At 41.1% G+C, this 6,655-nt stretch overlaps 1 non-coding gene across 1 annotated transcript; it reads left to right on the top strand.

The window, feature by feature from the left end:
- The first annotated feature begins 3,042 nt into the window (after positions 1-3,042).
- Positions 3,043-3,146, top strand: LOC120089553. The gene has a single exon (XR_005485229.1). It is a non-coding gene; the product is annotated as a small nucleolar RNA R71 (small nucleolar RNA).
- Positions 3,147-6,655: the final 3,509 nt, after the last annotated feature.

The following is a 6,655-nucleotide window of genomic DNA, read 5'->3' as shown; positions in this document are numbered from 1 at the left end:
AGATGGGGTGTATCAAATTCCCTTTTTTCTGCCCTAACATGGTTCCCACAGTAACGTTACTTGCATTGCACATCAGAATAAAATGTTGCGTCTAGTCTGGTGCTATTAATGTCGGAGCTGTAGACAATGAATACTTCAGTGTTTCAAATGCGTTACGGCAGTCGTCATTGAATTCGTAGGGCCGGTTCGCTTCTAATAATGGGCTTAGCGGTCACCCAATTTGAGAAAATCCTTTTACGAACCTTCGATAGAAGCCTGCATGTCCTAGAAAACTTTGTAGAGCTTTTACATTTGATGGCGGAGGAAGTTTAGCTATTACATCTACTTTGGCATCATCAACTTCCAATCCTGCTTTAGATACCTTGTGGCCCAAAACAATGACTTTAGTCACCATAAAGTGACATTTTTCCCAATTTAACACAAGATTTGTTTCTTGCATCGAGCGAAGACGGCCTCCAGGTTGTCTAAGCACAATTGAAAATTGCCATCAAAACTTTAACGGTCTTTTCCAAAAAGTCAGAGAAAATTGCCATCATGCATCTTTGGAATGTTCCAGGTGCGTTGCATAGTCCAAAGGGCATGTGTCTGAACGTGAACATTCCAAAGGGGCAAGTAAATGTAGTCTTTTTCTGATCTTCTGGGTCGATTAAAATTTGGTTATAGCCAGAGTATCCATCTAGAAAACAATAAAATTCTTTTCCAGCCAATCGATCAAGCATCTGGTCAATGAAGGGAAGTGGGAAGTGGTCCTTCTTGGTTGTTGCATTGAGTTTCCTATAGTCCATGCAGATGTACCAATCCGTGACAGTCCTTGAAGGGATGAGCTCGTTGCTACTATTGACTATCACTGTTGTTCCTCCCTTTTTAGGGACGCATTGAACTAGGCTTACCCAGCTGTTATCAGATATGGGTAGAATTACTCCTGGTTTGTCCAACCACTTATTGATTTCTTTCTTTGAACTACTTTCTCTTCATTATGTGATTAGCCTTCGTTGAGGCTCAATTGATCCAATCTTCCCTGCTTCAGCCTAATTGTGCATGCAGTAAGATGGGTTTGATGCCACGGATGGTTCAGCCAGTGTCGCATTCCTATTGCCGCATGTGTTTTTGCAACATCTGACAAACGAGAATATTTCGTTAGGCTCGGAAAAAATTTGCTGAAATAATTTACCAAGGTTAAGGGTGTTGTTTGATCCAAGAAAAGCATTATTTTAAGGTGTTTAGGTAAAGGTTTTAGTTTCTAGTCTAGTTGGTTTTTTTTCCAATGATGGACGCGTTGGCTTTGTTTTGCGCTCACTCAGACTTGGGGCTCGGAGTTTCTTCACGTTGTTCTTTCCAACGCAAGACCTCATAAACTTGGGCCGCTTCTTTTCAGGCAACCTCTATTTTGTTAAGTTGACATTTTTTTACATTATCTTGGGAACTTTAATGGTTTAAACACATTAATTTCACTTCTTGATTGTCTACGTTGCCATGGTCAATTCTCTCTTTTGGGTCATCCAAGAATGATTTGGTACATCCCTGTCTGCTTCATAATTCATGGATGATGAAGTCCGTTTGGGAATATTGAATTGTCAACTTTCCACTTAGAACATCCTCAATCTTCCTTTTAGATATTCGTGTCGTTCTTATCAGCGAGTTGAAGCATTAATAAGGGGGCTGAGCTTCCCAATTCCCAATTTCTTGAAAAATTGATAGTGGGCAAGGAGGTTTAATGTTGCTCCCCAGATCACACCAATGCATGTCTTTACGACAGCCCTTCTGATTTGAGCACTGAGACTGTGAAGCTTCCCGGGTTCCTTCTATTTCTTGGGTATTTGTTGCTTGGGATTAAAAAACGGGGGGCCTGCAACGTATAGAACAATTGCTTTCTGTCTCGCTGATTTCTCCTATTCTTTGTAAGAATATCTTCAAGAATCTGATTGTACTTCGACATTTGTTCTAAAAACTTCTACAAGTGGAATATTAATGTGCAGTGTTGCCTCAGAAGTTTCATGAAACGCTTAAATTGCTGCCTCATCATTCTTCTCATCAATCGTCTAGGAAAAAATGGTGCGTTCAGCTGAACCCGGGGTTATCTCGCATTAGACGTGGCTTTTTGGCTTCGAATGGATTATGGATTCAGGCGTCCGTTCTTGATCTTCCAATGCGTCAGGCGTGTGTTTAGCTCTTTTGAAGGATTGCTGGTTCTTAGGTTCAAGGTTCTTTCTACAAGAGGTTTGCCAGCTCGCAATGTCACCGCATGACATTGCTCTTTTCTATTGTTATTTCCTGGGGGTTCCGTATTGCTGGGCAAGACTCCTGGCTACCGATTCTTCAACTCACTAGCAATCTACCCCACATGTATCTCCAGATTTCTTATGGATGACGCTTGGCTTTTTAGCAATGTGTCGTTTCTGAGTGACATATTCCTTTAAGAGGTTTTCAAGTGCAGACGTTGAACTCGACGCATGACTTCCTCTATTAAAGGATTGTTAGTGCGGCTGTTGTGACGGCAGGAATCTAGGCAACGGTCCTTGCTTTTACTGCCGATTTACCCCTGGTTGGTGTTGCTCCTATTGTTGACTTGCCCAAGAGAAATTTGGATGGTTCCTCCATCCAGGATTATATAGGTTATTTTTAATAAAGCATACCGATTGCAGATTGTTTGGGTAATCAGTGTAGGAACGAGGGTCTCCACAGCCCACACATCTGACCATGGGTTGTACGAATGTTTCCACCTGATTTACCTTTTGTGAGTGTGATGCGTTCCCGAGTGACATATTCTGCAAAAGGTTTGTCATGGTAGCCACTTGTGCAGAGAGCATGGCTATTGCGTTAGAATCAATAGAGTTCACATTTTGAGATCGTCTCATCTTATCTGTTCTTGCATTGCAAGTGTCATCTACCCATAACATATTATGCTTGACTATGCGGTCTAGTATTTCCTTAGCTTCATTATAAGATTTGTCCATGATACAGCCAGCTGCAGCTGCGTCAGCTACCACTTGAGATGCTCTATTTAATCTGCCATAAAAGGTTTCCATCTGGATGGTTAACGATAATCCGTGATTGGGCCAATTCTTGACTAATCCTTTAAAGCGCTCCCATGCAGCACTCAAGGTTTCGAATTCTTCTTGCTCAAAGTTCATTATCTCTCTCTGCCTCCTTGCGTTTGTGGTGGGTGGCAAATATTTCTACATGAATTTCTCCACCAACTTTTCCTAGGTCGTGATCTCCCTAGGCTCCAAAGAACTCACCCATTGCTTTGCGTCGTCACGCGAAGAATATGGGAATAAAGATAGCTTGATAGCTTCTAGAGTGATCCCAGGAATCACAAACGAGTTGCATGTCTCTAGAAAACGTTTCATGTGGGCGTGAGGGTCTTCTTCCCGAGCACCCCCAAATTGTCCAGTTATTTGAAGCATTTGTAGCATCACAGATTTCATCTCAAATCTTGTCCCATATGGCATTGGATATATGATCCTTAGTAAGAAATCATACAACACAGGAGATACATACTCCCGCATGGGACGCATACTACTGTTTGCCATTATGATAGGATTTTGCACAGTGTGGGCTAGCTGTTGAGCTAAGTTATGATTCACTTGTAAAAATACAAGTTATTGTGACTCAAAAGTTGGAACAATTAGGGTCTTTAATGATAAAATCTCATCATTTTTAGAGAAAATGCATGGAATTACTCGAACACTATCAAACTCATACAAAAGAATGTTTATTGCTAAAATACTGCGGCACTAACTGATAATTTGTAAAAATAAAAATTATCATTGCTCTTAAGTTAGAATAATTAGGGTTTTTAATGATAAAATCTCCTCATTTTTCATAGAAACGCATGAATTTACTTAAACAATAGCAATTTCACGTAAAAGAAGTTTATCACTAAAAATCGCGGTGCTAACGCACTATTTTGCAAGATTTCAACGCAAGAACTGACAATAACGCATTAGACAAGTGCCGCAGGAAACGTGCTAACGTATGAGCCATGCGTCGGAGGGAATTCAACACATAGAAGATTCGTTACTCCGGGCTGATTGTGTCACATCACCACTTGCAAGCATGGGCACCTGCAATAGGCGGCGTCTGAAAAGCTTCCAGAGGTCAGNGGGCTGATTGTGTCACATCACCACTTGCAAGCATGGGCACCTGCAATAGGCGGCGTCTGAAAAGCTTCCAGAGGTCAGGCAGCCAACCAGGACATGGAATTTAATACTGACCAGGGCATGGATTTAAATGCAGCCCATCCTCCAAGTGGAGGAGACCAGCGCCTATAAATACTTGAAGACCCTCCAAAATTAAGAGTTCAGACAATTAGAAGCTCCATACTCTCTGTAAATTTTTAGACTTAGTTTTAGTTTGTACAAGTTGTGCCGAGGTGTAAGATGATCGAAGGAACTGAGAACCACCACCACTGCCGGCTAGGGAGTGGAGAAAGTTATTCTTGAGAAAGATACTCTGTTCTTGGCTCTTTAAAGTGATTGTACACAACAAGATTGAGCCAAAGAACTACAAGAGATTGTATTCTTTAGCTTCACTCAGTCTCTCTCTTAATATCATTTTCATTTCATTTTGATTGAATATAGTTCTTTGTAAAGACTCATTAATCCTTTAAAAAATTCATATATTTGATAATCACTTTTGCTATTGTTTGTCTTCTATTTATGTTGAAAGCATTAGTACTTCATGCATAATTCTGTTCCAACGCCTAAACCAACTTGACAACTTGGTGAAAGCTTCTTTACTTAGTTGTTCGAAAGAATAGCTAAGCCACATTAAGTAGAACGCCTAGTATAGCTAGAGATAGACTTACTGGTGTTTCTTGCAATCTAGGTTCGACGCATGCACCCTAGAGATAGGCTTGTATGTTATTCACATTGAAAAGTGTTGAATGATGTCTAACGCATGAACAGAAAGATAAGCAACCCATCCCATTTCATCCACACTACATCAGTTGTATGCAATTATCTTTAACCGGCGCATCCACCTACTTAAATTCCATTTTCACATGAACCTTCATTTTTCACTCAGCTCTTTTGTATTGTCTTACATAGGCATAGCATGTTAGTGTAAATAATACATCTTTCACATTTATTTAGGAAAAACCTCCTACTGCAAGTACAACGCATAATCTGTGTTAGTAAAAACTGAATCCCTGTGATTGACCCTGGACTTGCTAGAAACCTAGATTGGATTTATACTTGGGTTTAATCTAGGAAAACTTGAACGTTATTATAAGGAGCTGTGTGTCTTCTGTGCATAATACTAACGCCCCAACGCATTGCATTCATTTAAATTCATCAAGGCAGAACACAACACTTAGACTTTATTCTTCCAATCTGTTTTACTCTATAAATTCCTAGTGCATCTCACGATAGCAAGCGAACAAGTTTTTGGCGCCGTTGCCTAGGATTTCAGTAACAAGAACTAACCAGAAATTCTGTTTGTATTTGTTGTAGGGACACTTCAATTAAGGGAAGTATTACAAGCTATGCTTAGGCTTATGAATGTGTATGAACAGGGAGAACACTCTTGAGTTCAGATACGACCCCGTGATTGAACGGACCTTCCAGCATAGGAATCGATCCAACCGTCGTCGAAGGTTGAGGCAACAGTTACTCAGACTGCAAGAAAGGGAAAGAGCAATGGCGGAAGAACAACAAAATCAACAACTGGCTCACACTGCACAGAACCCAATCCTGATGGCAAACAACAGCACGCATCCTATGAGAGAATTCGCATCCCCTGTGCTATATGATTTCTCTCCAAGAATCATATATCTGATGCCTGATGGAACCAGGTTTCAAATGAAATCTGTTATGCTCCAAATGCTCCAGACTGCTGGGCAATTTGGGGGTAGCCGTGGCTAAGATCCTCATGCCCATATGAAGTGTTTCCTGGAAACATGCAATTCCTTTGTGATTCCTAGAATCACACCAGAGGCAATCAAGCTCTCCTTGTTTCCCTATTCTTTGCGAGACGACGCAAAGCAATGGGTAAGTTCATTAGAGCCTGGGGAAATCACCACATGGGAAAAGTTGGTGGAAAAGTTTATGCAGAAATACTTCTCACCTACCACCAATGCGAGGAGGCGTCGGGAAATCATGAACTTTGAACAGGAAGACACTGAGACTTTGAGCATTGCATAGGAGTGTTTCAAGGGCTTGGTCAAGAACTGTCCAAACCACAGACTACCTTTGACTATTCAGATGGACACGTTTTATGGCGAACTAAACAGGGTGTCATAGATGGCAGTAGATGCAGTAGCAACCGGAGGACTGATGGACAAATCCTATACTGAAGCTAAAGAAATATTAGATCGCATTGCCAAACATAACATGAGTGGGTAGATGACACATACGATGGAAGAAATGACAGAAGAAGAAGATCTCAGAACATTAACTCCGTTGATGCCAACGCGATAGCCACGCTCTTGGCTACCATGACCAGCCTTCTACATAACATAATGCTAGGTAACGCACCAAACCAGTAGAAGGTGAATCAAGTGGAGGCGTTAGGGCAACCCATGGTAACCTGTGTGGGATGTGGAGATTTTCATTCATATGCTGAGTGTCCTCAGAACCCTCAGTCAGTATGTTTCATCAAGAATAACCCATTTTCTAATACTTATAACCCTAGATGGAGAAACCATCCGAAT

The sequence above is a fragment of the Benincasa hispida genome, chromosome 10 (genome assembly GCF_009727055.1).
Source record: "Benincasa hispida cultivar B227 chromosome 10, ASM972705v1, whole genome shotgun sequence".
In the NCBI taxonomy this organism is placed as follows: domain Eukaryota; kingdom Viridiplantae; phylum Streptophyta; class Magnoliopsida; order Cucurbitales; family Cucurbitaceae; genus Benincasa; species Benincasa hispida.
This window is presented reverse-complemented; position numbering and strand designations above follow the sequence as displayed.